The sequence below is a fragment of the Manis javanica genome, chromosome 7 (genome assembly GCF_040802235.1).
Source record: "Manis javanica isolate MJ-LG chromosome 7, MJ_LKY, whole genome shotgun sequence".
Taxonomy (NCBI): domain Eukaryota; kingdom Metazoa; phylum Chordata; class Mammalia; order Pholidota; family Manidae; genus Manis; species Manis javanica.
In genome coordinates, this window is record NC_133162.1 from 19602128 (window position 1) to 19626611 (window position 24484).

The following is a 24484-nucleotide window of genomic DNA, read 5'->3' on the forward strand; positions in this document are numbered from 1 at the left end:
CAGGGCTGGATGGATTTACCTCGGAATTTTATCAGACACACAGAGAAGACATAATACCCATTCTCCTTAAAGTGTTCCACAAAATAGAAGAAGAGGGAATACTCCCAAACTCATTCTATGAGGCCAACATCACCCTAATACCAAAACCAGGCAAAGACCCCACCAAAAAAGAAAACTACAGACCAATATCCCTGATGAATGTAGATGCAAAAATACTCAACAAAATATTAGCAAACCGAATTCAACAGTATATCAAAAGGATCATACACCATGACCAAGTGGGATTCATCCCAGGGATGCAAGGATGGTACAACATTCGAAAATCCATCAACATCATCCACCACATCAACAAAAAGAAAGACAAAAACCACATGATCATCTCCAACGATGCTGAAAAAGCATTTGACAAAATTCAACATCCATTCATGATAAAAACTCTCATCAAAATGGGAATAGAGGGCACGTACCTCAACATAATAAAGGCCATATATGATAAGCCCACAGCCAGCATTATACTGAACAGCGAGAAGCTGAAAGCATTTCCTCTGAGATCGGGAACCAGACAGGGATGCCCACTCTCCCCACTGTTATTTAACATAGTACTGGAGGTCCTAGCCATGGCTATCAGACAAAACAAAGAAATACAAGGAATCCAGATTGGTAAAGAAGAAGTTAAACTGTCACTATTTGCAGATGATATGATACTGTACATAAAAAACCCTAAAGACACCACTCCAAAACTACTAGAACTAATATCGGAATACAGCAAAGATGCAGGATACAAAATTAACACAGAGAAATCTGTAGCTTTCCTATACACTAACAATGAATCAATAGTAAGAGAAATCAGGAAAACAATTCCATTCACCATTGCATCAAAAAGAATAAAATACCTAGGAATAACCCTAACCAAAGAAGTGAAAGACTTATACTCTGAAAACTACAAGTCACTCTTAAGAGAAATTAAAGGGGACACTAATAAATGGAAACTCATCCCATGCTCATGGCTAGGAAGAATTAATATAATCAAAATGGCCTTCCTGCCCAAAGCAATATACAGATTTGATGCAATCCCTCTCAAATTACCAGCAACATTCTTCAATGAATTGGGACAAATAATTCAAAAATTCATTTGGAAACACCAAAGACCCTGAATAGCCAAAGCAATCCTGAAAAAGAAGAATAAAGTAGGGGGGATCTCACTCCCCAACTTCAAGCTCTACTACAAAGCCATAGTAATCAAGACAATTTGGTACTGGCACAAGAACAGAGCCACAGACCAGTGGAACAGATTAGAGACTCCAGACATTAACCCAAACATATATGGTCAATTAATATTTGATAAAGGAGCCATGGACATACAATGGCAAAATGAAAGTCTCTTCAACAGATGGTGCTGGCAAAACTGGACAGCTACATGTAGGAGAATGAAACTGGACCATTGTCTAACCCCCTATACAAAGGTAAACTCAAAATGGATCAAAGACCTAAATGTAAGTCATGAAACCATTAAACTCTTGGAAAAAAACATAGGCAAAAACCTCTTAGACATAAACATGAGTGACCTCTTCTTGAACATATCTCCCTGGGCAAGGAAAACAACAGCAAAAATGAGCAAGTGGGACTACATTAAGCTGAAAAGCTTCTGTACAGCGAAAGACACCATCAATAGAACAAAAAGGAACCCTACAGTATGGGAGAATATATTTGAAAATGACACATCCGATAAAGGCTTGATGTCCAGAATATATAAAGAGCTCACACGCCTCAACAAACAAAAAACAAATAACCCAATTAAAAAATGGGCAGAGGAACTGAACAGACAGTTCTCTAAAAAAGAAATACAGATGGCCAAGAGACACATGAAAAGATGCTCCACATCACTAATTATCAGAGAAATGCAAATTAAAACTACAATGAGGTATCACCTCAGACCAGTAAGGATAGCTGCCATCCAAAAGACAAACAACAACAAATGTTGGCGAGGCTGTGGAGAAAGGGGAACCCTCCTACACTGCTGGTGGGAATGTAAATTAGTTCAACCATTGTGGAAAGCAGTATGGAGGTTCATCAAAATGCTCAAAACAGACCTACCATTTGACCCAGGAATTCCACTCCTAGGAATTTACCCTAAGAACGCAGCAATCATGTTTCAGAAAGACAGATGCACCCCTATGTTTATTGCAGCACTCTTTACAATAGCCAAGAATTGGAAGCAACCTAAATGTCCATCGGTAGATGAATGGATAAAGAAAATGTGGTACATATACACAATGGAATACTACTCAGCCATAAGAAGTGGAAAAATCCAACCATTTGCAGCAACATGGATGGAGCTGGAGAGTATTATGCTCAGTGAAATAAGCCAGGCGGAGAAAGAGAAATACCAAATGATTTCACTCATCTGAGGAGTATAGGAACAAAGGAAAAACTGAAGGAACAAAACAGCAGCGGAATTACAGAACCCAAAGATGGACTAACAGGTACCAAAGGGAAAGGAATTGGGGAGGATGGGTGGGCAGGGAGGGATAAGGGGGGTGAAGAAGAAGGGGGGTATTAAGATTAGCATGCATGGGGGGAGGGAGAAAGGGGAGGGTGGACTGCACAACACAGAGAGGACAAGTAGTGACTCTACAACATTTTGCTAAGCTGATGGACAGTAACCGTAATGTGGTTGTTAGGGGGGACTTTATATAGGGGAGAGCATAGTAAACATAGTATTCTTCATTTAAGTATAGATTAAAAATAAAAAAAAAAAAAGAAAGAAAGAAAGAAAGAAAAGGGGGATTACTCCTTGATAGGATAAAACTATTGGTAAATCAAAGATCAATGCATGCTTTAAATATCCTTAATGTTGATCACTTAAAGGGTGTCAGATGATCAGCTATGGAGGTACTCTTTTCTGATAATATTCCTTTCTCTTAAAAAAAAAAAAAAGCAGTTACTGTGTGCTGACCTCCAATGAGTTCTGCACAATGGTATAGAGGGCATGTCAAAGTGTGGGCAAAGGGTCTGTTTATTTCTATGCAGAAGATCAAGGCCTAGCTTGGATACCCAGAAAATGAACTAAGATACGATATGAGGAGGAGCTTCTGGCATCAGCACTCTCTGGAGGACTCATGCCGGGGGATGATCATCAAAAAGCCTCCACAGGGATCTGGACGATGCTGCGGTTGTGGCTGCATCCACCCCACCATCTCCTGGACTTGCCATAGGAATGAGGAGGGAGATGTCTAGGCTAGCATGTGCATACAGTGAGACAACGAATTTGACCAGATCTGTACTGTTGGAACTCAACCAGGAGTTGGGAGGGGTGCAAGGTGTAGCACTCCAAAATCTTATGACTATAGACTATCTATGGTTAAAAGAACATATGGGATGTGAACAGATCCCAGAAATGGGCTGCTTTAATTTGTCTGATTTCTCTCAGACTGTTCAAGTACAGTTGGAGAATATCCATCATATCATAGACAAATTTTCACAAATGCCTAGGGTGCCTAAATGGTTTTCTTGGCTTCACTGGAGATGGATGGTAATTATAGATTTGCTTTGTTTATGTCACCGTATTCCTATTATGTTAATATGTGTGTGCAAATTAGTTAGTAGTTTAAAACCTATACATACTTAAGGTACTCTACAAGAAGATATGTCAAAGAAATAATCAATCCTCCCATGTTTCCTTCCATATGCTACATCTGTAGCTTTTCTTCTTCCTTCCTAATTACAACCCTTAAATAGAATTCGTGCCTCATATTGAATTTACCGAGTATCATAATTCCTCCAGGTGGTAAAGATACCTCGAGACAAGTGCTGGGCATAGAAGCTACAGGGCATAAATCTGCAAAGAAGTAAAAAGCTAACCTTTTCAAACAATATGGCTTCTCTCTCACTTACCAACTTTATATTTCCCTGTATGGCCCCGGAAGATGACTGGTTAGCCAGAGACGGGTAAGATTCCTCAAGGGAGGAACAACCTAAGACAGGCACAGTCGCAGAGGGGCCATCAGGTGAGAATTTGGGGATCAACAGAGGTGAGGCTCAGAACCTCACCCCCCCCTGCTTTGAGAGAAATCTGCATCCGTGGATGTTCTGCTGCCCTTGTCTAGCCTGGATTAATACTTAGTCCATAGGCACACACCTGATCATCTGATCATCTACATTTGCCCTCTTACAGCACCAAACTATGTTTTCTACCTTTATCTTGCATCTACCTGCCACTTCAGCATTTTATTAAAAATAAAAATAATAATAATAATAAAGGGAGAAATGTGGGATCAACATATAAATCAAGTACAAAAATCAAACGAATATTCATATTTGACCTGATTGTTTATAGGTCATAATGCATGATCAAAACCGAAAGTTTCTGTGATGAATGCCCTGTACTGTTCACCATGTAAGAATTTATTCACTATGTAAGAATTCGTTCACCATGTAAGAACTTGTTCATTATGCTTCAGAAGATTGGAGACTGACGAGAATTAGACTTGAGATGGATTAATGATTGTACATTGAGCATTGACCCCCCTATACTGAATTTTATTGTTGTTAACAACCATTTGATCAATAAATATGAGAGATGCCCTCTCAAAAAAAAAAAAGGGATCTAGAATTCTACATGTAGAGTAACAGTCACCTTTGAGGAGCAGGGAAGAGGATACTGGGGACTTCAGTGGGATTGATAATACTCTGTTTCTTAGGATTGATTAGTGATAGTTTTATAGTCAGCAAACTTTGGTATTCTATATACTTTAACATTATATATATCCCTTTGTATGTATGTAAAATAGTTTAATGTTTATTTTTCTAAGTTCAATGAGAAACAGGCAGTTAAAATTGTAACAGAATAAAGCTTACATAAATTAAAAAAAAAAATCCCTACAAGACCTTTCTCTTGGTGCTGAGTGGGGTGGGGATGGGGGTAGAAGATGTAAAGAAATAAGGCATGAGCACAGATGGCCAAGGGAAATTATAGGTAAACACGCAGGGGAGAAACAAAACCTTCCATGGGAAGGGGGCTTGAAATCCAGAGCGAAGAGCAGGTAAGCAAAATGTTGCAATAGAGTGCAAGGGTAAAGTTCTGGCAGGTATGTGCTAAGGGGCGGGGGAGAAATGAGGCTGTAGGCAGCCTTCCAGTTCAGCGCCAGGTAACCCTGAGGCTCAGTCCTGAAGGATGAAGGCAAATGCACCCCAAGGGACAGGCGCCACCAGATGCCAAATGTGGAGGCGGAGGACATCATGCTGCGCGTAGTGAGCTGTGGGGAAACGTGGGAGCAAGGCAGTGGGTCTCGGAAATTTCTAAGTATGGTGACTGGAGAGCCCCATCTGCATAGAACTCATGGCTGCTGTGCTGGCCTAACCATGAACTAACTTCACACTCGTAATTTCCCAATTAACTTTATGCTCCTAAATGCTCTGGTGTGGATGAGCAATTTTACAGTTGTGCTTCTTGCTAAGGACACTGAGAGTTTGAAGGGTGTGAAGTGACAAGGCCACCCATCTGTGTTCCCTTGTGGTATCAATGGTTGGATGGCCTGGAAAAAAGGGAGGAAGGGAGCTTGGAGACCATAGAGAAGCCCCTCGGGGTGAGCATGGGAGGACGAAGAGGTTAGCCTGGAGATGGGTGTGGGTCCGTGTGTGTGTGTGTGTGCGTGCGCGCGTGCGTGAAGAGGCGGAAACCCGGAGGACATGGTGAGAACCAGGGGCCTCATGAGGTGCCCACCCAGAGACAGGCTCAGCCAGGACGAAGGCAGCTTGGGTGCAAACCCACGCACAGGTCTCCTAGAGCCCAGGAACGCGGACCTGGTCCCCACCAGCTGTGTTCAGCCGAGCCCACCTTCCATCCTCCAGCGGGGAACAAACTCCTCCCTGGGTGTGGAGTTGTCTCCCCCTCCCCATGCAACCCCAGCCACAATTCCCAGAAGGCATCCAGAAATGGCTCACAGGGTCTCGGGAAGACACCGGCTCTCCTACACTTAGCTCACGTCTCGTGCAGAATGATGGAAGCTGCAGCGAGATGGATTTAGAGAGCCAAGTGGTGTGGTGGCAGTAAAGTCCCAAGCGGAAGTTGGACAGCTGCAAATTGTAAGGATTTCCCATGAAATATTGGGGATAGTCTAGGGTTGGAGGAAAGAAGAGTACAGGCCAGAAAAATAAAAAGAAGGACCATTTGATAGCCACAAGGAGACTGATGCCTGGGCCCTAAAAGCACCTTCTTTCACAAGCAGGGACCTATGGGGACAGAGGCTGGAGAAGGCGAGTTAAGGACATGAACAAGTACCCAGGACAATGGCATTTATATGGTTACATAAGTGGCAAGGCAGGGGTTAAAGGTGGGGCGCATTGCAGGTATGAGGTTCTCAAACCCAGCAGGCCTTCTAGGAGGTTGAAGTTTGAGGGTGTTGGGACATTACAGGGATCAGCTCTGGGAAGTCTCTGAAGAGCCTCATGTGCCATGAATTCAGAGACATCAGCTGGTACCTGAGTTTCTTGGATTAAATGTCAACATTTTTTACCAAATTTAGGAACATTTGGCCATTATTGCTTCAAGTAATGTTTCTGTTCCATTTTTTTCGCTCTCTCTCCATTATACATATACGCTAGAGTGCTTCATACTGTGCCACAGGTTATTCATTTGGCCACTATGTAACAGGCCTCTAGTCATTTGTTCAATCTGTTATCAAAACTGGCTAAGCTCTCTTTAGGTTCAGTAACCTTAATTCTGCAATCTCCCCATTGTTAAACCTGTCCAGGAAGATTTTCATTTCAGACATTAAACCCCTCAGTTCTCAGATTTCCACTGGACTGTTTTAAGAAGAGTTTTCCTTTCTCTGCTGACATTCCCCATCTATTCACCCATTATGAGCATCCTTTCCTTTACGTCCTTGTACCTTTTACAGTAGCTACTATATAGTCTTCCCTGCAGAATCTGACATCTGGCTCATCTCATGGTCAGTTTTTTTCTTCACTGCCGGCCTGTAACGGGTTTAATCCAACCCAAGAGAGCTACAGGAGCCCAGTGCCAAAGGGGCATACTTGGAACTCCAACTTACTATGTGTCCTTGGAAGGTTTTGACCAGGTGGTCATAGCCGAGTCTGCAGACGTGGATACAAATGTCTGTGCTACAGGAGGCAAAGGTGGTATTGTTCTGCCAGTCTACATCGAGAGCAGGGGCTGTGGAATGGGGAGCAGAGGTAGGACATTGGCATCAACTAGGTGTGCACACAACTTGGCTGACTTTGACCATGAACAGCGTAGTCAAGAAGCCTTATCTAGTAACATGATAAAAAGTTCCCCAGTGTGAACACAAACCTATTCCCCTCACAGACCTTAAAGACCTCTCCTTCCACATTTGGAGGGATGAGCAGATGCTCTGCAGAGACCCTGGGATGCTTCCCATTTGCATGAACAGCGTCCTGCTCCCCTGGCTCAGGTGAGCACAGGTGGGTGAGAAGCATGAGATGCCTGCTCCTGCACTCTGTTGGTCCCAGGCATGTCCCTGTGGATGTCCAACCTCACTGGCTTTAGACAGAGAGAGAAAATGAGAACAGGAAGATCTCATATCCTGTATTCAAGATATCCCAATTTAAAAAATCTGCAAACACATTAATGCATCCCACCCGAGGGCTGGATACTCATGGCTGACAAGACCCCTCTGGGGACACAACTGGGTTGACGGCTCAGGACTGTGATGAACACTCTCAGTGACTCTTGGGTCTTTCTGAGGTCCAAGTGGCCCCAAGAACTCTGTTGAGGGTCTTGAATGGGGATGGCCCCCTAACCTCACGGTGTGATCCCCTTTCTCCTGACCTCCCACTCTACTGCTTGGTATCTCCTGACACCTCCTTGCTTCTAGGAGAATTAGAGGCTTGGGTTCCACTAAGCTTCTGGGTGACAACATTCTCATCAACTGGCATAAACATGTCTTGTGTGTTTCTTAAAGGTGAGTCAGCACTGAATTGAGAGAAGCCAGCTCAATGCCCTCGGGATATGCTAATGATCAGATGGCCCCTTCCCTTCTGCCCTAACATTTCCTAGGACTCAATCATTTTTGAATTACCAAATCAATCAGTCAATCAACCAATAAAAATAAAAATACTCACCAGAATGAAACGGAAACTGCTGTTTGGCTTCCCCTGTGTGGGCGTCCCAAATTATTGTTGTCTGTGCTCTGCAAACAAAAAGAAAAAGTCAGGAACAATTCTTCTTGCAAAGTTTTCTCTGAAGAAATTTGTTGGACAAGGAAAGACCGCGAGCCTCTCTTCCTTCTATACCAGCGCTGTCCAGAGGAGACGGAATGGGAGCCACACAGGTCATTTCTAATTTTCTAGTAACCCCATTAAAAGAAAGAAACTGGTAAAAGGAATTTAAGCGATTTATTTTCACTCCAATATGGCCAAAATGTTATTGTTCCAACATAGAATCAATGTAAAAATACTGATGAGCTACTTAGCTTTCTCTCTCTCTCGGGAAGGTTTTTGGAATCTAGCATGTGATTTACGGACCTTCACAATCGGGATGGCCACTTTTTATGCACCCAACAGCCACAGGTGTGCCTCAGGCTTAGCTCCCCCAGCTATAACTGTTGCCTGGAGCATTACCAAACCTGTTAGGGGCTCCCCTCACCCCCAGAGACCCAGTGAAAACCCTGCAGGGAAGCATAGCTATCCAGCTTTCTGGCACGTTTCCAAATGAAGGGCAGCAGACACTGGCGTTTCTGAAATTTCCTTCTGTGAACTGGGGAGACCAGATATAGCACAGCAGCTGGGCTACACCAGGGTCAGGCACCACCTTATTGGTGTATGAGTAAGGGGAAAACATCATGTCTGCTTTGGGAGCATTTGAAATACACATTAGCCACTCTGGGTTAAACACAGGGCAAGTCAATGCAAGCCTCCTCACAAACGACATTTCCTCTGGACGTTAGCTCTCAGAACGTTATTACTCCTGCCATTGTTAGTGACTAATAATGGCAGACAGTGCCTGACCCAGAGAGTAACAGAATTCCAAATGAGCGCTTCCCCTGACCAGATAGCTCATCAAAGGTAGAAAATCGGGAATGAATATATCAGATTCCCTGGAGCAGGAAGGTGAGAGTGCACAGAACTCTTGAGAAGTATGTGAGAGTCAAAGGGCAGTAGCTTCTGGCCACCCAGGGCCTGGATTCCTCCCCCACCTGCAGTCCATACCAGTGGGTCCCCACGCAGAGTAGTGAAACTTCCTTGGGGCTCCATTTCCTCCTGTGTGAGAAGGAGGCAGTACCAGGGCCTTCCTCCTGTCTTGGGAGCATGGAATGAGCCAACTCAGGTAGTAAACTGCTCATTAAAGGTTGGCAATCACTTCACACATTATGTTAATGATTCAATGAGCAGTACTGATGACCAGCCATGTCCAAGACAATGTGCTGTGCGTGTGTCATATTTGAATTAGAACAGCTTGGGGGAAATCTGATGGTAGTTCCATGAGAATATTTAGTGTGTCGACCACAGTAGCCCAGCTGTTTTTATATTAGATATTAGGCTGCCAAGTTTGAATGAAGGGTTTATGGGCTTAACAGAGAGGTAGATAAAGAATGAATGATTCACTGACATACAGGGTTATACTTCAGTGCAGAGCTCAGCAAACTTTCTCTGCTAAAGGCCAGATAGTAAACATTTTAGGCTTTAAGGGCCATGGGTCTCTGCTGCAACTGGTCAACTCTGTTGTGGTGGGAAAGCAGCCATAGGCCATTCTAAACAAATGGGTGTGGTTGTGTGCCAATAAAACTTTATTTACAAAAACAGGTGGTGGGCCAGATTGGTCCTGTGGGCCATCGTTTGCCAAGTATAACCATGACTTTCTCTGAGGGGGCAATGTTTACAGGTCATGTCTATTATTCTATATGAGTTTTTAGAACTTGAGTGAACAGAAAGCAGTAGCTTTACCAGATTTTCAAATTATCCCGAAGCTATTATAGACATACAGGCATCTGGAAATCAGACGAAAGTAGAGTATTCAGGCATATTTTGTAGTAGCACAAATTGAAGTACGTGCTTTTCTTCCTCTCCTGCACTTCTCAATAATACTTCTTTCCCAAAGCAATGACTGAATTCTCACTGAGTCTTATGAATGACACAACCATTTTCATTCAGTGTTCACGACTCCCATCTCCTGACAGCTGGGGAAACAGAAACCCAGCGAGAGTGAGATGCACTGGACTAATCAGACTCCTGGTAGGAATGACGCTTGAGTGACGTCTACACTCCTGATGGTCTTACGCTCCTACACCCAGAGACGGCTTTTCCATGCACCTGGGTGTTCACAGTCACTCGGACATAACATCATCATGTCCGCCTGGCAGCCCCTCCCGGGCACAAAGTAAATTCTCTGTCTGCTCTGCAGGCTGTCATTGGAGGCATGTGTGTGTGTGTGTGTGTGTGTGTGTGTGTGTGTTGGCTTGACTCCTGTTCTCAGAGAAATCTGCCATCTACAGTGGGAAGTAGCAATGCATCAAATGAGGAAAACAGAAGCCTGGTCCAGAAAACAATTGGTGCTACTGAAATCACTCAGCATGTCAAAGTTTACAAAGAGTTCACACCACATCTGTTTGCTTCTTCAAGCATTGGATAAACACAGTTTGGGGATTTCCTCTTATCACTGACGATATATCCCCAGAAAAGGAGGGGGATCTCTGTGTGAAGTTCTGGAGGATGCAGAACACGTGAAGAGAGGACGCGTTTTTAAAAGCAGCAGAAGATCACAAAAACAGACAAGGCCCAAACAAGTTCTTTTGATATGTTCACAGGAAGCAGAGCTCCTTAGAATAGAAAAAAAACCACACGGTAACACAGAGATCAACAATAAATGAGCATCTAGAGATCAAAGGGCTGTATTTGAAGTGATACTCACTTTATCCACACCTGCACTCAGAATGTAATTCCCCTTTTTGTTCCATTTCAAGGTGAAGATGGGGCCTTTATGTTGGCCTAAGGTGCTGGCCAGGTTACCTGTCACACAGAAAAACCAAACAAACATGCTAGCATCAGAGTCACAGCCCATCCTCTCCGTGACAGCGTGCCAAAGCACCCCCCACCCAGACCCCAGTGAGAGCGAGGCAGGACTTACCATCTTCCGTCCATATTCTTGCAAAACCATCATACGAGCCTGTGGCCAACAGTGTCCCGTCGCTCTGGAAGAAACAGGCCAACAAGAACTGCTGATGGGCAGCTCTGAAAAGGCAGAGGGCCTCTCCCCTTATGGCCCAGCTAGAATGCGCCTCCGCCAGTAAGTGGTTCCCAGTTCAGAGCCTCACAGATTGCATTTGAGTACTTGCACTCCTGCTGCTCGTAAATTAAAATGTAAGCCGTTAGCCCCAAGGAGATGAGGCAGCAGGAAGAGACACCACCACCATTCACCTGTGATGACACGATTAAAAACACCACGTCGGAAGTTCCAAGACTTCTGGAGACTTGAGGTAAACTTTAAAAATATATTTGTATATAGAGAAGCGGAGCGTTGGTGGTGAGGTGCCAGAATGTGGAGAAATACTGTATAAGAGTGAAGAGGTGTGTGCGTCCCTCCCACAAATGCACACAACACTCTCTGCTGAAATGCCCAGGTGGAGAGCCGGCCTTCCTTGCCTGTGTATTACGTCTCCCCAGCACGACTATCTCGGGTCCCCTTGGCCCTGCTTCCCGCTGTGAGGCTTCCCTAATAAAACCAGCTGGCAAATATAGGTTAACGATGGAAAGGGAACAGCTACTGAACACCCAGATAGCCGCCTGCCTGGTCCCACGTCCTCAGGAGCCCTCAGAAACAGACAGCACCCACAGCACCAGCCACCCCGGGGCAGGCTGATGAATGGGGCCTGGTGTGCGCACAGCTCTTACGTTCCAGTCCAGCGAGGTCACGTCTTTGTTACTCGGGACCTCGTGGCCTCCTTCTCATATACAGTGCCTCAACACGAGCTGTGTGGACCCCTGTTGCTGTTTTCATTAAGGTTCCATATCCTTGCAGTTGAATCTCCAGATCTGCAGGATGAAAACACTCAAGCATTCAGCTTTCAGGCAAGGGGCACCAAAGCCCATTGCCGCCTGCTGTCGGACCAGCCAGGCATCTCTGGCCTGTGGCATTTCATCCTGCACCTCACTGGCTGTGCTGCACTCAGTGATTTTAAATGTGTTTGCATCATTCCCCGCCCCACTGAGAACAGGGCTTGGAACGCGGGCCTCCCCACAATCTACGGTATCTGGAGGAGTGCAGATGGAGTGCCCCAAGCCTGGTCCTGCATGTATGGAGAAGATGCCATCAGGCGGATGGCCTAGGACACAGAATGCCCGAGAAGAGCAAGCACCTCTGGTCCCCCAGACCCTGGAGTGCCCCCAGCTTCACATCCTTACCTGGAAGCTAGGAGATCACTGACAGGGTTCCAGGCACAAATGAACACCTCAGACTCATGGCCCCGAAGGACTGTGGCTTTGTTGGGTGGAATCTCAATGTCTCCATCTATTTCCAGTGCTACCAGCCTGTGCATCTAAGTATGGAGAACTAAGGTAATGAGATAAGGGTATCCAGGCAAATGTATGCTCCACTTCTATTTACACTAAGTGTCTGAGCTGGATTTTCTCTGAGAGGGTCCAAATGGGCCTTTAATTCTGTCGTAGCCACCTAGTGCACCAAAAAATGCTCTCTGACCTCATTAGGAGACAACACTACAGAATGGAATTTGCTGGAAGCCAGGCCTCTCCTGGTTCCTGTTCAAGGCAGTTCAGTCACTAGAAGTTCCAGTGAATATAATGACAAGAGAAGATGAAGCCAAAAGGCAAGACCCCAAAGACAGCTTTCCAGCCACTAGATTGTATCGCATGCAATTTTTACCACTGTAAGCAGCAAAGTAACCCCCATGGTACCACCAATTCAAACTCAGGCCCGTGGACAGTCTTGCAAATTGACAAGACCTCAGATGACAAGATGAAATGGGATGGTTCCTTGATTCTCTCAGAGCCACTGTCACATGGGTGATTAACAACAGCAGAAAGACTAACCCTCAGTAATTCTCCCATTTGAGTGTCCTAGGGAAACATCAGTCTGCATACTGGACCTCTCCCCACCCCCAAAATGATAACCTTCAGTTACATGGGCCTTCTTTAATTCTTCAATCATATCACACATGAGCTCTGGAACTGACTTTCATTGGCTCAAATAACCCCAATCTCCAGACAGGAGAATCAATTTATCTCCAAAAGTCCTCATTTCCCGTTCCATGGTTTACAAGTAGACGGGGAGGACAGGTACCTGCCAGGTATTAGAGCCTGTGGGGCAATCACAGGCCTCTCACCACTGATAAAGGATGAGGTCATCGAAGGACAGGAAGACTACTCATCTGATAATGCCAGTTCCTACTTCCTTAGAACACACTGAGCCAGGCAGAAAAATATCACCTCCATCAGGCATGAAGAGTTCCTAGAGAGTATTCTGGAAAGTGGCATTGAAACCCTGCCCTGTGGCACCACTAAATGGCACAGGATGGAGGTGAATGAGCACTGCGATCTCCCTCGACCACCCTGTCTGAGCCACAGGTCAGAAACCCAGCCTATTGCCAAAAAGTTGGCCCATGAGAGCACATTCCTAACATATCCCTGGCACTCCAAATGGTCTGACCATTCTGCTCCTTTCTCCCCTCTACATGCACACGTACACTCACTCACTCACTCACTCTCTCATACACACACACACACACACACACACACACACACACACACACACACACACACACATCTCAGCAGCAGTCTGCCCTCTGTAAACATCAATCATGTTAGTGCTCTTCTCGTGGGACAGGAATGAACACTCAAAATGTTTTGATACAGGCATGCAGAATGGGAAGAGAAGTCTGATTTCTAGGTCTTCTGCTTGTCAGACACACCAACTTGATGTCCTAATGGCGGAGGAGAAGAAAGACAACAAGTTGGTAAAGAACGGAAGCTTTGGCTGCCCATGGAACAGCAGGTGGTGGCCAGAGGCAGGATGGCAGCGGGCAGGGTAGATGAAAGCATGAAGGGGGCCAAAAGATGCAAGATTCCGACAATAAACAGGTACGTCCCGGGCACGTCACGTACAGCGTGCTGACTGCAGTTAATAATCCTGTGATCAATATTTAAGCGTTGCTACGAGTGTAGGTCTGTAAAGTCCTCATCACAAGAAAAACAAGCTCTGTAACTATGCGTAGGGACAGCCTTCGGCGGCACTGATCATTTCACAATGTATACATGTTTCAGATCATTATGTTGTACCCCTGAAACTAAAACAATCTTATAGGTCACTTATATTTCAATGAGTAAAAGATAAAAAGGAAAAAAAGAGCACCTGAAGGATGGCACTGGCCCCCATGGACCCTGCCCCCTCCCTGAATCCCATGAGCCAGTACATGTCTTTCCTACATGGGGACTCGTGAAGAACAAAAGTGTTGCTCTCACAAGCAGCGTACCACAGATACACCGACACACAACCATTTCAGTGAACAAACCGAAAAGAAGTTTCTCACAAAGTTATTTCCACAACTTGCTGGTAACCCCAAGAAGTGATGCTTGGCTGATATGATCATAGCAAATTCTAGGTGGCAAACAGCATGCTCCAGAGAAAAGTTTTTTAAAAGAAAATCCCTTGGCTTGCTGGGTATGACACAGAGTTCAGAGGTGAGGATTGGAGAGGTTTTAACTCACTGCTTCATACTTTGTCCTGCCAGTGAGCAATTCTGGATTTTCTTTTTCACACCTCCAACACTGCAATCACCAAAATAAAACAACAGGGGTGTAGGAGGAGAAATGAGGAGGCTGTCCACCCTCAATGACACAGCTGTCTTCTAAAGAAGTCAAAGCTTTCTTTCTGCCACAAAGCAAGTGAGCATCAATGCAGTCACCATCCGCCCCTAAAGACTGGAGATGGGATTTATAGGTAGGTATAAAAGGTGGGTGCACGGAGACTTGACAAATGACCTTAACCGCAGAGAGCAACTTGCATTGCAGTGGATACCATGAGCAACCGTCTGATAATTACCATATGCTCACTATAGTGCAGAACAGAAAGGAAATTTAAAGCATGGTCTTTGCTATGAGGAACCTGCAGTCTTGCTGGTGGGGAAAATGAAAGTACATGCATAATGGAAAGAGTTGGCAAAAGGCCACCTGGAGAAAAAAAAATTAAGCTCATAATGGAAATCTCCTAATAAAAAACCGATCTTTCAACACCGAATAAATGGTCCATTTACTAGGTGGAGCAGTAGTAAAGAATTAATAAAACTTAAAGAACTAATACAGCACAGAGCAAATGATGAATGGCAGGTGGAAGCACAATGGAGTGGCTGCCCTGTGATAGTGTCCTGGGGTCCCTGGATCTGAGCCCCATTACTGTATAAGTCACTCCCTTCCCATGTCCGTCACCTGTCCAACTGGCCTGTTATGCATGATTTTCCACTCTTAACATGACCCTACCCCATGAGCTCCTCCAGATCCTGAGCTGATTGCTTCCCACACATTTCCACATTGAGAGCTGCAAGAATTCCATCACTATTCTAATTTTACAGGTAAGGAAACTGAGGCAAGATGCTTATTCTCCTCCCCAGTCCCACCTTGTCCCTCACCTGGGAAGTGGGTAGGGAAGGTTCACTCAACTGACTCTCACCATCCAGCAACTCAGCCAAGCAGAGGCACTTGTTCTGAGAAAAGGAAATGTAGACACAGGAAGATCTGCTGCCTGTGGCTGGGAGATAGGGGCAGGGATTCATGGCAAATGGACTCAAATTACCTTATTCAGAAATGAAAATGTCACAAAACTGGATTATGATGATGGCTGTACAACTTGGTAAATTTTCTAAAAATCACTGCATCTGTAGGCACAGGTGATATTTACGCTAAGTAATTTATACCTCAGTAAAGTTGTTTCGGAAAATCAACTGGATTCTAAGTCAAGTTTAGAGTTCTGTTTCAATTAAACATCGCAAGCAGGCATCTAATAGTAATCCCAAGGGAAAGCAAAACTCATTGCTTGTAGAAGGAATGACAGCTCAACCTGACTCTATAGTGTGTCCAACTCAATCCTATGAGCTACAGAATCCCAAATACTACCAACTCCCCAACCCGGTGGTAGGGACAGAGAGAAATTCCACTCCCATGACCATCTGGGCCATCAGAAACCCATATTGAAAAATGCATTTGTTGTCCAAATACAGAACATTCAATGGAAAAGCAAACAGCACAGGAAATTAGAGAAGGCTGAACATTTACTTTAGATAGTCAATCTGCCCTTGAAGCAAACATCAGGCAGAAAAAATGGGACCCCTCGCTTATTTCTCTATTGTGCCAGGCATACAATATACAAAGCCCCGAGAAAGCTTAAATTCACAAAGGACAGCTTATTCTGTGTGCCGTTTTACATTTAAACATGAACTGGAGAACAATGAAAACATCATCTGGTTTCAACTAACTTTGCTGAAAACACATCCAGGATGACCAAAATAATCACAAAACATAGCTAGAAACTATTGGGTAGACATGAACTGTACTGACGGAAATAAAAATAATATATTTCCACAGAGGGAGCTAGCTCATCTTTTTCTATATTTAGTTTGAGTATACTAATGTAATTAACCAGGGTTATATAATTTGGCTAACTTCACATTTCCAATTATAAAGCTTCACATACAATTATGCGAACTACAACTGATTTTTTATTTCTGCAGAAAAATGAAGATAGCTCATTTTAATAACCCAATCTTCCTCAGGAGAAGTTAACTACCTTGCCTGATAGAAATTATGTAAACGGTGCTTCAACAACGCTATCGACTAATTTGTGTTTCTATTCTGTCTAGAAGGTTAGTGTGCTCATAGATGTAATGTCCCGGTGGCTTTTCTCACTTGCTCTTCCCGTTCCCCTTCCCCTACACTCTTCCCACTTCCTGCACTTCTGCCTAAAATTCCCGGAAATTTTACACAGATATCTGCACTTCATGAGTATCGAAGGTTTGCATTTAGGAAATGGAATCTACCATGGTGCGGGCTTCTAAAACAGTCTCAGCTTAGGGCCATTCTCTGAGATAGACTTCTGAAATACTATACAGGCTACTGTGGCTGGCACATAATCAATGAGTAACTGTGTGCTGTCACGCAGCAACAAAGACAGATGAGCACCAAGTGGGTGTCTGGTTGCCCAGCTTGCAACAGTCAGTGAAGTGCTGGGTGCCACTCTAGGAGTTAGCTAACTTGGTGGGACTTCTCTTCCTCCTTAGAGGGGGCAGGGGGCAGGGGCAGATAAAGTCCATTCCCCAAGACACTCATTATACCGAACTCTGCCGTAGGGGCTCACACGTCTTTATTCCTGAACAGTAGAGACAGGTGCACAGTATGATGGTAAACAACTCTCCTTCCCATTTCTCCTTCCCTCTTGACAGTAGGTGCCTTCTGAATATTGCCAGAAAGAGCAGCAGTCATTTTTATTTCTAAAAAGAAGGTAATTACTGCAGTTCATCAAAGGAAAAACCAAAGGTCGGCTCAGATCCTGCCCAGCGTTAGTGCCATGTGGCATGAGGTGCCCTGTTGGTATGCAGAAGTGAACGAGAATGGTTACCTGTAGGTTTTTCAATGCACTGCAGTAGTCTCTGCAGCGGCAGATTCAATCAGTATTCGCAAAGGGAAAAATTGATGGAAACACCAAAAATTACACACAAAAACAGATGCTAAGTATGAATCATTTCAGGTTAAACAAGCACACAAAAGGATGGTCTATACTACTTGTGCTTGACATTTGGAGTCCCATGGAAACCAAACCTTCAGCCAATGAATTCTGATAAAAGCCCCTAAGTCTGGAGGTGAGTCCTGTTTCTTCCCTCCACAGCCCACAATTATGTGATCTGAATTGTGAACACAATATTTGTATTTATTTTACTCTGAATTACACCAGTAATATAACATCATCTAAAATGACAATTTGCTTTTCAAAAAAAAAAAACCTCTCATGTGAAATGCAAAAAAATAATTATTTAATAACAACCATGATAGATGAAATATGTCTCTGGAAAAAAAAAGAAACAGTCAGACTGAGGCACCCAAGGACTTTTATCACAACCCAGTTCCTGCTCTACTTTTCTACTTTTTGGCTTTTATGAATAATGCCACTGTGACCATCTAGGATACCACGTATATGTTTTCTTTTTTCTCGAGTAGATTTATGATTGATCACATGGTAATACTGGTTACTGATTCAAAGAGCAAACACCCACTATGTGAGTGTTTCAAAAAGGTACAAGAATGGCTCTGGACTCAGCCCTCGCTGTGTTGGATTTTCCCAGAGGAGGATGCCGCCCCAAATCACTCACGAAAGGTGTCTCTTGATGCAAAAAGCAAGAGGAATTTATTCAGGAACCAGCTAGCTGGGGTCCAAGTGTTAGCCCGACGCAGCGGGTCTCAACAAGGACCCCGAGCAGTCAAAGCTGGAGGTTTTTATAGCATTTTCTAAAAAGACAGTATTGTTCTACAAGCACATAACAGGGTTTTTTTTCCAAGGACGCATAAATCTTCGGTTGGCGCCACATCCTGGGGTTTTCACGAGATAAGAACACCCTCAGCCATACAGTATTTCAGCAAGATAAGCTTGGTATGTATGACTAACTGACCAAGGTTAGCTGTCTGAAGGCCGCAGCTGCCCACCACCTGGTGTTCATGATTAACTTGTTTTTCACCTTGTTTTTCAAGGGCTTTCTGAACATATTCAGAAAATGGCCTCTGGGTTTCTTAAGCCTGTGCTCAGGCTAACCTGCTGTCTTCACTGAATGTTTAGGTCCTACATTTCCCCACTTTCTCTTTGATCATTCCAATCATGGAATGTTCGTTTCTTCTTGCTGCGTTAGAGAGTGATACTGCTGCCTCAGCATTAGTACCTGAACGGCACTCACTCTTTCTCTAACAAAGGATATTAGCCGGTTTAAAACACAGGGACCAAAAGTGAGAAGCAATACAAGAATAAGCAGGGGTCCCATTAGGGTGGATATCAGGGTGCAGGGATGGCCACCAGGTCTTAAGGGGGGTGGCCTTAGAAATAGACCACACTGCCTCTCCTGACTGGGAGTAGACCTGCCATGTCAGTAACCTAGGCTCATGAGGGTTAGTGTTCTTGTGGGTTGGGGTTAGTAGGAGCATTAGAGTCACTAATAACATAATTCTTCCTACACAAGCAAAGCTTAAGAGGGTTATCAGTCCGAGTTACTCGCCAATCCGAGTCCGACTGGGGCGCTTTCTTAAGATGTGAAGCGTGTACCCAGGAGGAGATGCCATCTACTTTCACGGCTGTGGGAGTGGTCAAGAGGACGATGAAGGGTCCTTTCCACCGAGGCTCAAGGTTTCCTGTTCGGTGTCATCTTATGTAAACGGGGTCTCCCACCTGGAACTGATGAGGCACCGACAGGTCTTCCAGCCGATAGGCTTCCCGGATGGTGGCCCACACTTCTCTCTGTACAACTTCTAGGGCCCGTAGCCTTTCAAGCAGAAACTTATTAGTTACACATTCGGGGGATGCATGGAGGTGAGCCGACTCAAGCGGAGCCAGGGCTCCAAACATTATCTCAAAGGGTGTTAGCCCAAAGCAGCCGGGAGTGTTTCGGACTTGAAATAAAGCAAAGTGAAGGAGGACCAACCAATCACACAAACCAGTCTCTATGGACAATTTAGTCAAGGTCTCTTTTAGAGTTCTATTCATCCTTTCTACCTGTCCTGAGCTCTGGGGCCTGTATGCACAATGCAATTTCCAATCTGTTCCCAGGATCTTGGCCAATCCCTGACTTACCTGGGCAACGAAGGCAGGTACATTATCAGAACCGATTACCTTGGGGATTCCGAACCTCGGAAAAATTTCTTCAAGTATCTTTTTGGATACCATCTGGGCTGTCTCGGTCTTGGTGGGGAAAGCCTCTGTCCATCCTGGAAAAGTATCTAAAAAAACTAAAAGGTACTTATGTCCATATTTAGCAGGCTTAATTTCAGTGAAGTCAACTTCCCAGTAAGCTCCTGGCCGATCTCCGTGAAGCCTTTTTCTGCATATCATTTGATGTCTATTCACATTTACTAGTTGGCAAGGAACACAATTCTTCACCACCTCGTCTGCCATTTTTTCTAAACCAATGATATGATAAGGGGAGTGTCAAACCAGGACTTTTAGGTTCTTGGCTCCTAAATGTGTCAATTGATGTAATTGCCTCAAATATTCTCCTGCCTCTTTCTGGGGCAGAATGTTTTTCCCATTTCCTGACTTATATGTTCCGAGGGGTGAAGATTTTTGGAACCCCAGTTTGTCCATCCGAGCGAGATCCTCAGGTGTATACTGGAAGCTCTTGATACACATTGCTTCCGGGTGCACCTGGAGGGGTAAAATGTTCATTCCCTGAGCTGCTTGTTTTGCGGCTTGGTCCGCCCTCCGGTTTCCTTGAGCTATTGGAGAGTCATCTTTCTGATGTCCAGGGCAATGTATTATCGCTACTTCCTTAGGCCTATGGATGGCGTCTAACAAATCTAAAATTTCCTGTTTGTTTTTAACATCTTTCCCGGCAGAAGTTAACAGCCCTCTCTGTCTATAAATAGCCCCGTGTATACGAGTGGTGGCAAAAGTGTATCGGCTGTCAGCGTAGATGTTAAGTCTCTTACCGTCTGCCATCCTTAGAGCCTGAGTCAAGGCAACAAGTTCTGCTCGCTGTGCAGAAGTGCCCGTTGGGAGTCCGCTGGCCCACACAATCCGGTCATCATCCACTACTGCAGCTCCCGCCATCCTCTTACCTTCCATGATGTAACTGCTCCCATCTGTGTACCAAGTCAGGAGTCCTGGTCCTTCCAGGGGCTGATCTCGTAAGTCCCGGCGAGTCCCTGTCTCCTCAGCCAGGATTTCCTGGCAGGTATGGAGTACTTCTTTCCCCGGATTGGGGAGCAGAGTAGCCGGGTTTAGGATGGCGGGCAGGGAAAATTCCACACGATCGCGATTTAGGAGCAAGGTTTGGTAGTGAGTCATTCTGGCGTTTGACATCCATCTTTCGGGTGGTTGCCGAATTACACTTTCCAGCGCATGTGGAGCAACTACAACAAGCTTCTGTCCCAGAGTTAGTTTATCAGAATCTTTAACTAAGAGGGCCACAGCCGCCACTACTCTCAAGCAGGCAGGCCATCCACTACTCACTGGGTCTAATTTCGTTGACAAGTAAGCGACTGGTCTCTTCCAAGGTCCCCATTGCTGGATCAACACTCCCCGAGCCACTCCGCTCCATTCATCCACAAAGAGGACAAATGGCTTAGTCACATCTGGCAATGCCAGAGCAGGTGCCGACAAGAGGGCTTTCTTAATATCATCAAAGGCCTGTTGTTCAGGTCCCCATACAAACGGTACTCCCCCTTTGGTTAGGGGATACAGAGGGGCGGCTAAGATGGCATATCCGGGTATCCACAATCTACAAAACCCTGCCATCCCCAGAAACTCGCGAACCTGGCGTGAAGTAGTGGGAACCGGGATCTGCATCACAGTCTGCTTTCGGGCTTCAGTTAGCCACCTTTTCCCCTCTCTCAGGGAATATCCCAAATAAGTCACTTGTTGTTGACAAATCTGTGCCTTCTTGGCAGATGCCCTATACCCCAATTTAGCAAGTTCAGTCAAAAGGGCTCCCGTGGCCTCTTGGCAGGCTTCCTGAGTAGGGGCTGCTATCAGTAAGTCATCAACATATTGTAACAAAATTACCTGTGGGTTGGAGGCTCGGTAAAAGGCCAAGTCCTGATGTAAAGCCTCGTCAAAGAGGGTGGGTGAATTCTTGAATCCTTGTGGCAAGCGAGTCCAGGTCAATTGTCCAGTAGTTCCTGTGGAGGGGTCTTTCCATTCAAAAGCAAACAGCGGTTGGCTACTCTGGTGCAGGCGCAAACAAAAGAAGGCGTCTTTTAAATCTAAGACTGTATACCAGGTGTTTTCCGGGGCCAGGGAGCTTAGCAGGTTATAAGGGTTCGGCACAGTGGGATGAATGTCCTGTACCCTTTTATTAACTTCTCTTAAATCTTGCACTGGTCGATAATCTCCTGTTCCCGCTTTCTTTACAGGCAGTAAGGGAGTGTTCCATGGGGATTTACATTTTACTAATATCCCCTGCTCTATGAGCAGCTGGATATGGGGTCTAATTCCATCTTTGGCTTCTTTACTCATTGGATATTGTCTCACAGTCACTGGTAGGGCTGAGGCTTTTAATTCTATGACCACCGGGGGCTGGCTCACAGCAAGCCCCATACCCGCCGTCTCCGCCCAGGCCCTTGGAAACTGGTTGAGCCACCCTTGACTAACTCGGGAGGGTTCTGGTTTCTTAAAAAGATGGTACTCGTCTTCTAATCTAATGGTCAGGATACTTAGGCCCAAAGGTTTTTTCTCCCGATTAGTCACTCGAGTGTCTTCAGCCTGAAAGGATATTTGGGCCCCGACTTTGGTCAAGATGTCTCTTCCTAATAGGGGTGTGGGGCATTCCGGTATGACAAGGAATGAGTGGTTTACTCGTCCCACTCCTAAGTCTACTGTTCTTTGGGTAGTCCATGCATATTGTTTCTGACCTATAGCCCCGAGCACCCAAGACTTTTTGCCAGAGAGGGGGCCCCTAGCTTGAGTCAGTACAGAATGTTGAGCACCGGTGTCCACCAGAAACTCAACGGGTTGCCCCTCCACCTTCAGGGTTACCCTAGGCTCGGGGAGGGGCTCCGAGCCCCGTCCTCCCTAATCTTCTTCCTCCAGCAGAGACACCTTCTTCGGAGGTCCCCGTGGTGGCTTCTTAGGGCACTCTTTCACCCAATGACCCTTTTCTTTGCAGTATGCACATTGGTCCTTCTCTAAAGGGGTCTGGTTTCCCAGGTGCCCTGCCTTGCTAGTTCTGCCACTGGAGGGCGACTGTCCCTTACCTTCTACTACTGCGGCCAAGATCCTTGCTAAATTCTTCTCATGCCTTCTATCTCTTTTTTCTTCTTTACTTTCTCTTTCCTTCTCTTTCCTTAACTCTTTCTCTTCCTCAGTCTCCCTCTTGTGATAAACTTTCTCAGCCTCTTTTATCAAATCGTTCAACGACAAATCTTGTAAACCTTCTAGCCTCTGAAGCTTCTTTCTAATGTCGGGTGCTGACTGCCCGATAAAAGCAAGGGCCACTGAAGCACTATGCTCCTCAGAAGTGGGATCAAAAGGAGTGTACCGTCTGAAGGCTTCCATCAGGCGTTCTAAGAACACTGCGGGTGCCTCGGTGGCTCCCTGACTGACCTCTCTTACCTTGGCCAAATTGGTGGGGCATCTGGCAGCCCCACGGAGACCCGCCACCAAAGCCTGGCGATAGATGGTTAGTCACTCCCTACCTTCTGGAGAATTAAAGTCCCAGTTGGGTCTGGTCAACGGAAAACCCGTCTCTATGTCATGAGGGAGTTGCGATGGTTGTCCATTGGTCCCAGGCACGTTCTTTCGTGCCTCCAGGAGGATCCTCTCTCTTTCTTCCGTGGTGAAGAGCACCTGCAAAAGCTGCTGACAATCATCCCAAGTGGGCTGGTGAGAAAACATTAAGGACTCTATTAGCCCAGTTAGTCTTTGTGGTTCCTCTGAAAAGGGAGGGTGATTAGCTTTCCAATTATATAAGTCAGCAGAGGAAAATGGCCATTATTGCAGAGGTTGGAAAGGGGGTTCTCCCTCTTCCCCGATGATGGGAACTCCATAGGACCGGAGAGGAAAAATACCCGATGGGTCCAAGGTGGCCCCTCGGCGGCACCGAGTTCCCTGGGCAGGCCCTGGAGCCACCCCCACTGACTCAGCATCAGGGACTGAGGGTGCTGGGGGTGGTGGCGCCGGCAGTGCTGGGGGAGCCAGGGGTGGCGGTGCCGGGGCCGGGGGTGCCGTAGGGGCAGGGGGAGCAGGGGGATAAGGAGGGGGATCATCAACCATAAGCAAATCTTGAGTGTCAGGGTGAACTCTGGTAGTAGTTTCTTTTTCCTTGCCCTGAAGTTTGGTCTGGGCAGCTAGAACTCGAGGGCCCTTTTTCTTTTGCACCCAGGGCTTTACCCAGGGCGGTGGGTTTTCCACCAACTCTTGCCAGACTACAATGTAGGGTTGCTGATCCGGATGTCCTTGAGGCGAATCCTGGAAGACAACGGCTTTTACTGCTAATAAAGTGGGGAGATCACAAGTCCCCTCCAAGGGCCACCCAACATTGAAGGTGGGCCATTCGCAGGTACAGAAAGTCTGCCATGGTCCCTTTTTTACTTCTACTGACAAGTTATGTGCCCTCGCTCTGACTTCCATCCAATGATCTAACGTCAGGCTAACGGGGGTCGTCACTGTCTGTCCCATTGTCAGTACAACAATAATTAGGCACGTAAAACACAAAAAACAAAGACACACACAAATTAGACACACAGTGGCCGTTTTTCGTTTTTTATCAGATTTTCAAACAGAAACCGAAATGAATCGGAGGGTTGATACTCC

General features: G+C 45.6%; 1 pseudogene; it reads right to left on the bottom strand.

Annotated features, from left to right (window-relative positions):
- Nucleotides 1-7933: 7933 nt before the first annotated feature.
- On the bottom strand, nt 7934-12708 carry LOC118968888 (F-box-like/WD repeat-containing protein TBL1X; annotated as a pseudogene).
- Nucleotides 12709-24484: the final 11776 nt, after the last annotated feature.